This window comes from Pygocentrus nattereri, chromosome 24, assembly GCF_015220715.1.
Source record: "Pygocentrus nattereri isolate fPygNat1 chromosome 24, fPygNat1.pri, whole genome shotgun sequence".
Classification (NCBI taxonomy): domain Eukaryota; kingdom Metazoa; phylum Chordata; class Actinopteri; order Characiformes; family Serrasalmidae; genus Pygocentrus; species Pygocentrus nattereri.
Window position 1 is genome coordinate 9,659,630 of NC_051234.1, and position 13,184 is coordinate 9,672,813.

Sequence of the window (13,184 nt, forward strand, 5' to 3'; positions counted from 1 at the left end):
AATTAGTCTCCAAAGAAAACTTATTATTTCAGATTTATGACTATTTTTCCATCATCAACATTCATTCCATTTAAACTCAGAAGACTCGTGTAGGTTCACTGGTGGTTCTGGACTGTTAATAAAATGCCTATATTTGTGTTGTAGTCATGGCGACCCCTGGTTCCTATCACCACCACTGTAAAGACATTGAACCATTTCACCCCCAAGTGCTCTGAATGGCTCCGGTTACATCTCAACCACTGAGATAGTGAACATTTTTGAAAACAATCTCTGATTCAGTCCTCCTACATTCTTAAAAAAGGGTTCTTTATGGGTTCTTTAGTACAGTACAGAAAACGGTTCTATATACAATCATGAACGCTCAACAAAGCCTTTGCATGATTAAATTAAAGGTTCTATATAGAACCATCTACAGCACATTCTCCATCAGTCTGAAGAACCCTTTCATGATGCAAAGAACTCTTTAATCATACAAAGAGTTCTTTGAGTGTTCATGATTCTACATAAATCCATTTTCTTTACTAAAGAACCCTTAAAGAACCATTTTTAAGAGTGTTCTGTTATCGTCTGGTGGATCGATTGACACTCATTTATTTGAAGTCTTTCAAAGGCTTCCTACTTTCTCTTTTTCCTCTAAAGTATTTTGGAGTCTTTTAAAGGCTCTGCACAATTTGCTTGACCTAAAATAATCAGGATGGGTTACTAATTAAATTGATAGCGACAGCCCTTATCAGTTATCTCATTCTTGAGCTCATCTGGACCAAGCAGCCTTTCAGAGTCAGAAGTGTTGGGCTTTGTTTTGGTGGGATCTCTGCTCGGCCTCGTGGGCTTCTATTTTGAAAGTCTTGCTCATCAGACAAGAATGAGTCTGAATTTTTTTCTTTTTCCTTTAATGTTACTCTGGTTGCTGGGTGACGGTGGAGTTTGGGAAGCATGATGACGGAGTACTGGGAACACCAGATACGCCCTCATCCTTTTTACATGTGTCCAGTTTTCTAACACGGCCCACCCTTCTCCCAGTCTCAGAATGGCAACAAGGAGAGCTTTTACTGGTCAGCTTTTTGAGGAAATTCAGAATGACCCCAGCCTTACTGCAGGCATTACTACAGTAATGTACAGGGTGACTGAGTCAAAACACTTCCTGTAAGTGGCTCAACTTTACAGGAGAAAGAAAAACATGCTTTACTTTTAATGTAAGTCAGTGGAACCAGAATTTTTTTCCAACTCATTTTGGCCCGTTTCTTTTGGTCCATTTATCATGAAATTTACACACGACGTAAAGGAAACAGATATTTTCACATTATGTAAAAAACTGAAAAACGACAGAAATGGAGATACTATGGAGCGATATTATGTTATTGATATTAATCATTCTGCCAAAATGGTTCAGAGTCAGAATTTAAAACCTATTTGGGACTTTTAACTGGCTTAGATTTCAGATTAAAATCCTTTTGCTTTGAGTGACCCTATTCCTGTATTAGTAGTGACTGTTTCGGTGGTGACAATTTTAGTTCATTTTGAAAATCAAAAACTCAGCCAGTACATGACCAGCAAACACAGCTTTAACCAGCTGTTCACCCAGAAAATCATCATATTTTTTCATTAAAACAGTTAAAAGTTCTTAATTGCAGAAAATATGTCTTTCAGTTGTGATGATTCTTAATGCTCCACAAATTTTCAGACTTAGGGACACATTTACTTCAAAACAAAAGGATCTAACTACTCACCATGTGGCCATGAGGGACAGGGATGCAGTCTTACCAGAGACGTTGTAGAGTGCAGAATTATCGCTCTGTAATGTCTTCTACGTTTCTCAAACTCTAGGGGGCGCCCCCAAGCGAGTCCAAAATGAATGAATTAAGATGGAGCGTAGTTTATAAATACTTAAACATTTTAGTATAAAAGAATACATTTATTTCATGAAAACAGCGGCATAAAACATTTTAACACTGCTGTTATATTTTTTAAAGCTTTTTTTAAAAAAAAAAAAACGTTTTAAAAACTCAGAAGACTCGTATGTTCACTGGTGGTTTTGGATAATAAATAAAATGTCTATATTTGTGTTGTAGTCATGGCGACCCCTGGTTGCTATCACCACCACTGTAATGACATCTGAACCATTTCACACCAAACTGCTCTGAATCTCTCTGTTTACATTTTAAACACTGAATTATACAGAATTTTTTGAAAGATTGCTGGAGTTCCCCTTTAAGGGGTTAAAGGAGAAACAAACACCTTTCACTGTTGAGAAGTTGGGTATGTTAGGGTTAATCCTTGTGACCTGTTTTATGGAGGTGTGTGTGTGTGTGTGTGTGTGTTTGTTCAGCTACAGAAACAGATATAGAGACGGCCCCCCACCCACCCCCCGACCACCACCATGTGAGGGGGGATTCCCTCATTTAAACACAAAAGACCCTGAAAGGCCAGGAGCTCTTTGGTGAAAACACCACATTCTGTAAGCTGATAGACGCTTGAAAGTGAGCTGAGTGCTGCTGTCGGGGTTTTCGGGGATTGATGGATCTTCAGCTGGGTCCAGTGATGCAGTGCTGAAATGGCAGTTTGAGGAGAGACGGAATGAAATGATGCACAGCAAACAGCAAAATCTCTCGTGTTTAATGAATAACATTAGCGATAACAGAAGCATGCTGTGAGTTAATGTGAGTTATTTCTGACTCGCAGCTCGTAGGCAATGTTCACATTACCAAGTTGAAGTGGCACAAATCCGATTTTTTTGCCCTTATGCGACTCTGGTGTTGTCTGGGCTATGTGGACACACACCTGATCTTTCAAATCCGACCTGAGCCACTTTAGCTACGTCCACATTACAAATCTTGTTACTCGAATCTGATTCTTTGCTCGAATCCGATCTCTGATAATGGTTCACGTTTGTTTAGGTAAGTGACTCAAATCTGTCATTAATGTGAGCGAACCGGAGGCCTGAAATGACCCACACGCAGATGCAGGCTTGAACCTGTTGATACAGAATGTAAATTGAATGTAAATTTTATTCATTTTGTAACTGTAAATATGTAATTCTACTTTAAAAAGTGTAGCAGAACAGTAGGTAACTTTATGTAGTTAATTGTGCAATTACATAAATGAAGCTCACCGCAACAGTATAGTGCAGTCAAAGTCATAAAAAAGTCAGAGATCAGCATCTGGACATGTATTTAACCAAAAATGCCACACAATCCTCAACAACTAAATCTGATCTCTGCTGTTTGAGTGTCATTGAGTCACTGTTTATCTTATTCCAGCTTCCATTCTTTTCAGCAGACTCTCTTTCTTTTCCTCAAAGAGTCTGCAGACTCGCCTCCAAAGTTCAGTCTTAGAAGCTGGTTGATGATTTTCTGAAGTAAAAAACACATTCAGTGATGTTGAGGTCTGGACTCTGGGGTGGTCAGTCTCTTGTTCAGCTTCTTTGTTTGATGTGCCCATCTCCTTTTCTCAGTGAGGTTCTTCTTGGTCAGCTACACATCCTTTCAGACCCATAGCGCTGAGTCGTCTTCTCACAATGGAAGGATGCACAGAAACACCTGTGGATGTTTTCAGATCTGATGCAGCTTGATGTTCTCTCAAAGATGAAAGCTTTAAGTGCTGTTTATCTGATGGGGGCGGTTTTGGTGTCTACCAGCTCTTCCAGGTGGTTGCTAGGAGTTGAATTCTCTCTGTAGCTTCTAATCAGTTTTAGAAAGTCCTGGATTATCTTCTTATCTGATCTCCTCACAAATATCTCCTGAAAAATTAGTGACATGAGTTTAGCTGGACATAAATACGTTCTACAACAGTGAATCTATGTATGTTTTGCTTCCCGTGTAAATGAACGTGTTAATAGCCAGTTATGTTTAGACGTGTATGTTCCAGATGCATATAAAGGAGTAGGAGAGAAATAGAAGGTCTGGTTTTTGAATAGAGTGATAATTACAGCTTGGAAGGGCAGGTCGCTTCCTCTTTGGCTCAGAGAGCTGATGGTGTTTTCTTCATGTTTGCCATTTGGAGGGAGTGTGTTAGGAATGTGAAGGGTGGTCGTAAACCGTTCAGAGAGCTGAAGACTCAGTGCGGCTGAAACATCTGCCTGATTTCTGCTTTCAATTCACTACAGCAAACAACGTAGCAATGTTTCTCAGGGCCTGCATATGAATATAATCAGTTTTCAAAGAGACTAAAGTTTTTTCCTTGTATTTTTACTCCATTGAAGTCTAGAGCTGGGTCATTCTCCATTTGTAGTGGGAAACCTCGTCACAAATGTTTCAGGGCTTAAAAGCTGTTTAAAATATTAGACACACCTTCAAAATTCAGTATGTACATTTACACAGTTGACTTGAGATTAAATAACACTTTTTCTTTGGTTCATAGTCGCTCTGCATCTGTAAAACACCTTGTCACAAAACCATTTTTAATTTAAAACAATATTTTTAAGAGATTTAATTTAGGAATTTGTCCAAATTCATCAGATTCATGTTTACTTTTAATATCATGAACATTATACTACATTTAAAATTATTTTTAATAAATGATTTGTCACAGAGATGTTTGTCACTGCTGTTATCAGGACTCTTATATTACATTATAACACAGGATTTTCAGCTCTATTAAACTGCTTCTTTGGGTCGAGGCTCATCAGAGAGGAAACATCTCAAGGTCTGAGAAGGCGAGTCACTCTCGCTCACTAAATTTCATTAATTTTTTTTAATCAGGATGTCATTGGAGTCACCATCACTGGTGTGACCATATTTACACAACACCAGTGGCTGTAAAATATGTTTGGAGTTAAACTCTCCTTTGAGCATATGTGATGGTAGGAGATGTTAATGGACAAATTGAGATTGCTTAGAAATGTATCCCCAGTGCAAATGGAGTCAGAATAAAACTAGACATTCAAATATTGTTCAAGCCCAATGACAAAACGCATATTCAGTCGTAGAAACATCTATTTAGATGTTTAAAGCTGCCCCTGCACAGCTTCTTATACCCTCCAGGCCTGTTAGCAACCAATGACCGCTGCCATGGGAAGTGAGGAATGATCCATCGCTGACCACAAACAAGCAAAACAAGTATTTATTTTGGCTTTTGTTTGTGAGTTTGTGTGCTGATGTTTGCAGACGTCTGACGGCTCTTCAGCAGCTCAGTGACTCCGAATAGTGTGACATGGTTATGAACTGATTACCATTAGTATGCAGCGGTATGAGGAAACCAAAAGATCTGCTTCGTATTGAGTCTGAAAGGCACATAAAATCTGTTGTGCAGCTCTAGAACACAATCAGCTTGTCTCTTTCTCTTTCAGCCATGAGCCAAAAATTATAGGTGGCTCACTGGCACAAATAGTGAAAGCTCCAGGATTTGTTTATTTATTTATTTGTGTGCAGTGGTGAGGGGTTCTCCTCCCCGAGGCAGCGCTGTTCGTATGTTGGCCGCGTGTGTCAGAGAGAATGGGCTGTGTGTAGGAACGCATCTGTAATCATGTGTGACGGTTCTGTGTCAGATGAGCCACATTCATTCATACACATCCTTTATGTCACACATTCAGAGATTTACAGCACTGTGGAGGCCCACATTTACTAAGGATGTAAATCTGTGAACTGATTACTGATTTAGTAATTACAGAATTCATTATTGGGTTGGGTATGATACTGTGGTGTCCAGATTTACAGCAGCGATGAAGAGTTGTTCTATTTATAATTTGCCATTTGTTATAGTTTCCGTTTTCAGTTTTTTTTAACAATATATGTTTTATTTTTACCTTGGAATAAAATGATCACAAAAGATAACTACAACTTTTAGGGTTAAACTTTCGGCTCTCGCGTTGTGGGTGCAGTGCAGTTAATTGTGAGTAACTGCAGCCTCAGTGCTACCAGCTGGTTCCATGCGTACAAGTGTAACAGCTGTATTTACTGTGTTGTCTTCAGGGCAGATGAGGCAGGTAGCAGCTCAGGATGTGATTCATTTAATGTGATTCATAGATAAAGCTTTTCATAAAGAGTTACCAACCCCACCGCCTCTCTCTCACTCTCTTTGTCAGTCTCTGTTTTGTCCACGGTCATCCAGGACACTACAGCTCTCTGCAGTGTCTGTATGGCTGCAGCTGGCAGAATTAATCCCCCTCACACTTTCTGCAGTACCAGCTTGCAGTATAACAGCACTAAGCTGTGTCTGTGCTCTACTTATTTTACATACATACATATATATATATATATATATATATATATATATATATATATATATATATATACACACACATACATATATATATATTTATTTATAATACTATGTCATGTCATACTGTATTATAACATATTGCATATTGCATTATAACGTAGTGCAGCATAGCATACTGCTACTGCATTGTAACATACTGTGGTGTGTTGTACTGTTCTATAAAGAATTGCATATCGCGTTCTATATCATGCTGTATCATGTCACACTGTAGGGTTTCAGATTATACCATATTAGATGTATTTTATATTAGTTGTAGTTTCTCCTACTGTAGAGTATCATCTTGTACCATATTACATAGAGGTGGAAGGATTGATTGGCTATGGATATGGTCAATTCCCAGCCCGAACATGCAATCGGCTGTAGACGCCAGAATGTAACTGCTGCACCATTTAAGGAGGATCAAGAGAATTAGAACAAGAAGCTGGAGAAAAAGAAACTGACAAGAGTTGAAGGCATGAAAATCAATCAATCAACAGGCGATTGGCAACCGGTATCAGCCCCAAAAACACTGATCGATCAGTTTCTAATATTGTTCTGTACTGTATCATCACAAATTGCATTGGGACTTTTAACACTGTATTGTATCATATTTTATTCATATTGTACTGTATCAAATCATACGTACCTATTGTTTTTTATTTGAATGCACTGTTAAGTAAACGGTGAACATTTTCAGAAATCAGTGTATTCGAATGAGTGCGTCTGTTTGTATTAACCAGTCCTGTGGGTGGGTGAGCGTGTGGCGAGTGAGGGGCCGCCTGACTCTGTCATCTCTCATTAGGGTTTGGATGCTACATTGCGCTGGTTAGTGGCCCAGATTCTTTCTTAAGCTCCCAGTATTTCTCTGCCGCTCTCCTCGTGCACTCTAATGAGGGGTCAGAAGCACAATGGCCCGGTCAGCCTAAATCCAGAACGACTGTGGGACACAAACAGATGAACAGAAAACTGAGATTGGCAAATCTCAGAGGATGGCAGAGTAGCATGTGTTCATATGCATGTTCCCGAAGAGCATATTAAAACGCATCCTCTACAAACACTTTTATGCACATTTTAATGCACAGTTACTGTTTAGACTGTTTAGATCAGGCATAACATTATGACCACCTTGGTCCTATGCCCATTGTCCATTTTATCAGCTCCACTTACTATATAGGTGCACCTTTACTATTTGGGTGGAGGATCGTTCGCAGAACTGCAGTAACACTGACGTGGTGGTGGTGTGTTAGTGTGCTGTGACCACTGATGAAGGTCTAGATGATGACCAACACAAACTGTGCAGCTGGTATGAATGAATCAGACACAGCAGTGCTGCTGGAGTTTTTTTTTTATCATTGTTTTATTTGTTGGTTTAAGATAAGCATCAAAAACATACACTTGCACACCTACACAGACAAAGAAACAAATAATAAAACAAAAATAAATAAATAAATAATGAGAAAAGGCTGCTGGAGTTTTTAAACACTGTCCACTCACTGTCGTCATACCTTGTCAGTCCACTTTGTAGATGTAAAGTCAGAGACGACAGCTCATCTGCTGCTGCACAGTTTGTGTTGGTCATCATCTAGACCTTCATCAGTGGTCACAGGACGCTGCCCACAGGACGCTGTTGGCTGGATATTTTTGGTTGGTGGACTATTCTCAGTCCAACAGTGACACTGAGGTGTCTAAAAACTCCAGCAGTGCTGCTGTGTCTGATCTACTCGTACCAGCACACACTAATTCTCCACCACCACGTCAGTGTTACTGCAGTGCTGAGAATGATCCACCAACCAAATAGTACCTGCTCTGTGAGAGCCAATGGAGGTGCTGACCACTGAAGAACAGGGTAAAAGGGGGCTAACAAAGTATCAGAGAAACAGATGGACTACAGTCTGTAACTGTAGAACTACAAAGTGCACCTGTATAGTACCTGTATAGTACCAAGGAGGTGGTCATAATGATATGCCTGATCGGTGTGTCTGCTGAATGTAACATGTTAGGAAAAAAAACGAAGCATATAATGGTCAGTAAAGGTTTGAAATGTGAAAATACGTGAGCACGTCCTCTAAAGAGAATGCACATCTGCACGTTTGAATGCAGAATTACCGTTTATTTACTAAGTTTAATACAGGGGAACATAAAATTTGGCCTTTGCTAAAGTTATGGCACATTTTATATTTTAGGTTTATTTTTTCTATTCTGTTAATCTCAGTAAATACATAGATATTGTGGGTGGAAAAAATCCCTATTTAAGTTTGTTTTGGGTTATTTTCACCTTTCACAAAACCTAGTGACTGTAGGTAGATAGAAAGCACAGCAGGCTGGACAGAGAGGATAGTAAAAAACATAAAAGCACCATAAATTAAAGAACTAAGCATAATAAACAGGGAAACTACCAAAAGAGAAAATGACTAAAGTTTTGACAGAAGGTAAAAAATGGAAAAAGGTATTCGATGAAGTTGTGAACATTTTAATGGTAATGGTAGCTGCTTTGTTCTCGCTGGGCAGCACAGATGCGTTCAAACAGTTTGAGCTGCAGCAGATCAACAGTGGAAATATCAGCCACTTGTAACTACTGCACTGTTTCTACAAGGAACATTAGACATGATATTTATAATCTCTGTTCATGTGGAGCTTCAGGAAGAGATACAGCAACCAAGTATTAAAAGTGTATTTCCTTTATTTCTGTGCATTTTGTATGTTTCATATGTTCATTCAAAAGCATCAATACTTAAACGGAATAAAATTCCAGAAATTAAAAAAATAAATGTAGTAACATTTCACCATCACGCCTAAGTAGATTCTCTTGTTTTGTTTTATACCTATATATTTTTTGTTTACATCAGGCCTGTCAAATTCAACCAGTAAAAAGGCCTAATTGAAGAAAAAAATTTCTTTTTTAATTAACATTTTGCTGTAACCCAAAATGGCCATTGTTTATTCAAAATACGCTTTGTTTATTCAAAATAGTCTTAACAGTAAAATACAGAGACTTGTAGTATACCTTGAAATATTACATGAATACATGAAATATTCTTAATTTAAATGTCTCTTAAACCTGCCTGTTTGCTTGAACTAGACTCCTGGGATCTTTTCTTTGCTGCAAGTTCATTAATACTCTAAGCTGCTGTTTGGTGTTCATGTTGGTTGACCTGCAGCTGATATGCAGTTAGTGTGTTTGGTGATATGATTGGTGTGGAAGTGTGTAGAACTGTGTGGAAATTGAGGTGTAACGCTTTCCCATAGGTTGTTGTTGGGGTAGGAGAGTCCGAGCACACATTGTGTTGCACTGCATGCTAGTTTTACATGGATTTGAAACTGTATCAGCTCTAACGTGGCCTGTAGCTGTTTCAGAGTAAAGACACCAGGTTTAATACACATGAAACACTATTTACTTCCAGTAGAGACTTTCAGTGAAGGCAGGGTGGTTATGATCTCTTATTAACATGCTCATCATTGTTTATCTATAATAAGCTGCAGTTTCATTTTGGTGTTCTATTCTAATCACGTGATGCATCCAAATGATCTAAAAATATCCTGCGTCTGGGAAAGATGTCCGCGTGACTCCTGGCCTTTAGGAGTATTGGTGAGAAAATGGCAAGCGTGAGAAAGTTCTGAGCTCCATAGAGATTTCAGCTGCGTGTGAGTGTTGAGTTCTCACACCTGAGCGCAGCCACAGCTCTGTTTTACTTCTGTGTAATGATTACTGTGTGAATCTCTGACCTCAGCAATCCCATCAGTGTCCATATTGTGCCGACACCGGTGCTGGATCGGATACTGGAGGAAATTGTTCAGCCTGTAGCATGACTTAATGTGAAGCTAAATAAGGGGGCATTCAGATAACACCTGCTTGACCTCTCTTAAGTATATTGGCACCCCTGGTGAGCATGAGCAAAACAGGCTGGAAAAAAATCTTTGTTGCTCATCCTTTTGATCTGTCACTGTCTGTGTTTAAATGCAAAGGTTCTTTCAATCTGATTGAATACATTTCGATTACAGATGAAGACTGAGGTGTTTATATTCTCACTCTATTCAACAATCTGATGGAAAATCTGTTTACATGCTCACTACAAGTAATCAGATCCAAAATTATGTAAATGTGTAGAGAACCACTTAGTGTAGATGTTACCATGACAACCAGCATCACGTGAGTCCAGGCGGAGTGAGATGAGCAGCAGTGAGCAGTGCTTGTGTTTTTAATCACTTTAAAATGATGTCAGACTCAGGAAAACGTCCTTCACATGTCCTTATTAAAGAAGGCCGAGAGGAAGACGTCGTGTTCTGAGACACATCAGCTGAACGTCCTTCCCACCGTCTTCTTTTAAAGATCAGAGCATAAACTTTGTCTCCTCTGCAGACCAGTTTCTGCTCCACCATATTGAACATTATAAACTTTCACTATGATGTTACGCACATGCCGAATGTACTTAAACTTTCCGATTGGGAATGTAATCAGATACAGGCATTTACACGGATAGTATTCTTCTATTTAACGGATTATTCACAGGATTCACCCACCTCGTTCAGTCGGATAGAAATTGTATTCTAAATGGCCTCCATCGGACTAGACTATTCATACTGAGGTGTTTACATGGACATATTCTATTCTGATTAGCAATTAGTTGGATTATTAATGGATCATTAGGCTGCATGTAAAAGTGGCTATTCACATTATTAAAAACTGTTATCTTTATTTGCAGTACAGTGTTAGAAACCTCAATCTCGTCATAAAATGGTCTAAATTTTTGCTTATATTTTCTCTGATCTTTCTTAATAAAAGAGTGTTGGTTACCATCCATTTTGATCAAGTGTCAGTTTGCTTTGAGCGCCCACGAGAAAGCACCATATGTCAACACAACTGACTGATCAATATGGAGGACATAGTCTCTCTAGTGCAGGGGTCACAAGCCATATGTTAAAAAGAGCCATTTTAGCAAAAATCAGACCACCTTGGGAGCCACAAGGTTTCATGTTCATTTCGCCATCTTAGCTGTAAATATGTCTCAGTATGTGCTGATGTTCTAGTTCAGGGTAAAAAGATAATATAAGTGAAAACACAGACTTACTTTGCTCTGCTTTAATTTTTAGCTCAGCTATAGCTGCTTTTCTCACATCTCCAGCAGGAAACTTTTCTCAAAAGTAGAACAGTTTCTTGTAAAATGTCTCTCAGCATTCAGTTTTTCACAAGGCTGAAGTTGCTTCTCATTCTCCAGCTTCTTATTCAAATTTTCCCATTCCACCTTAAATGGTGCCTGAGGTGCCAGAATGTAATTGCTGCGCAATTTAAGGTGGAATGGGAAAATTCAAATAAGAAGCTGGTGAAGGAGAAATTGACTTCAGCTTCATGACTTTTTAGTGTTTGCCAGTGTCTCGTTGCAGATTAAACGTATTAGGAAACCAGCTGGAGTGATTATAAACACAAACATGTCTATTCATTTCCAAATGATCGATGTTCATCTTAAACCTCTCTCTTTGCCGTTTTGTTAGCTACTAACTGGGCGAAATTGTTGTCTGTGTTGCTATGTCTGTGCTGAGCCCCTTGATTTCAGTGTTTCTATATTCCAGGTTTTGGTGTCGGTACCATTCTTAGGTTAAAAGCATCCAGAAAATAGGAAATATGTACAGAGAATATAGACAGTAGCCCAACACAGCAAACTTTTTTTAGATTTTATATTTGAAACCAGACTAAGATTGTTTTGCCTGATAATCAATTCGTACACTTTTATTCTAGTAAAAATCTGATCTTGAAGTGCAGAAACACTGCGTGGCCTCTCTCTCGAGGTCATAGTGAGCGAGTGTCTAATCTAATCTCACTTCGGCTCTAAAGTCCACCGGCTTTATTGAAGTTTACACAACAGAGCCAGCAGGACGTCCAGCTCTAAATCTGCTTCCGTCCTCGCGCTACAGCGGCCAAATTACAAAAGCATCCATACCCACCGCCCCACCAAAGACCCTCAGGAAATACCCTCCAGGATGTGAGAAAACTGCACCAGTGAAAGAAAAGAATGAAAGTAATGAAAAGGAAATAAATGTTTGATTAATAAGTGAATTAAAACCTTGCAGCTGTGAAATAGTCACTTCATAGGAAAATGAAAAAACGTCCCTGACTGTTAAACGGCCCATATGTTTTTAGCAGCAGAGGTTTGTAATTGAATATTATATTTTTGTGTGTTTGTGTCTATATGTGTGTGTATATATATATATTTATATATATATATATATATATATATATATATATATATATATATATATATATATATATATATATATATATATATATATGAATGAAATCTACTTTACTTTTAATGTATGTCAGTGGAACCAGATGTTTTTTCCTATTTTGGGCCATTTCTTTTATTCAATTCATTGTGAAATTTACACACAATGTAAAGGACAACAGGTTATTCAACAGGTTATTATATCAAATTATATCAAAAACTAAAAAATGACGAAAATGGAGATACAAGGTTTTTTTCCAACAACAGTGATATACATCGATCAGGCATAACATTATGAGCACCTCCTTGTTTCTACACTCATTGTCCATTTTATCAGCTCCACTTACTGTATAGCTGCACTTTGTAGTTCTACAGTTACAGACTGCAGTCCATCTGTTTCTCTGATACTTTTGTTAGCCCCTTTTACCCTGTTCTTCAGTGGTCAGGACCCCCATGGACCCTCACAGAGCAGGTACTATTTGGATGGTGGGTCATTCTCAGCACTGCAGTAACACTGACGTGGTGGTAGTGTGTTAGTGTGTGTTGTGCTGGTATGAGTGGATCAGACACAGCAGTGCTGCTGGAATTTTTAAACAGTGTGTCCACTCACTGTCCACCCTATTAGGTAGTCCTACCTTGTCAGTCCACCTTGTGGAGGTAAAGTCAGAGACGACAGCTCCTCTGCTGCTTCACAGTTTGTTTACCATAAGGGATGCAGAGAAAGATCATGTAATCATGAATTATGATTGTATTTCGTACATAAGTAGGGGG

The 13,184-nt window shown here is 38.7% G+C and overlaps 1 protein-coding gene across 4 annotated transcripts in view; it reads left to right on the forward strand.

Annotated features, from left to right (window-relative positions):
* Window positions 1–13,184, forward strand: part of kif13a (kinesin family member 13A) — a 108,756-nt gene that overhangs the window by 22,452 nt on the left and 73,120 nt on the right. The gene's annotated exons all lie outside the window — the stretch shown is intronic.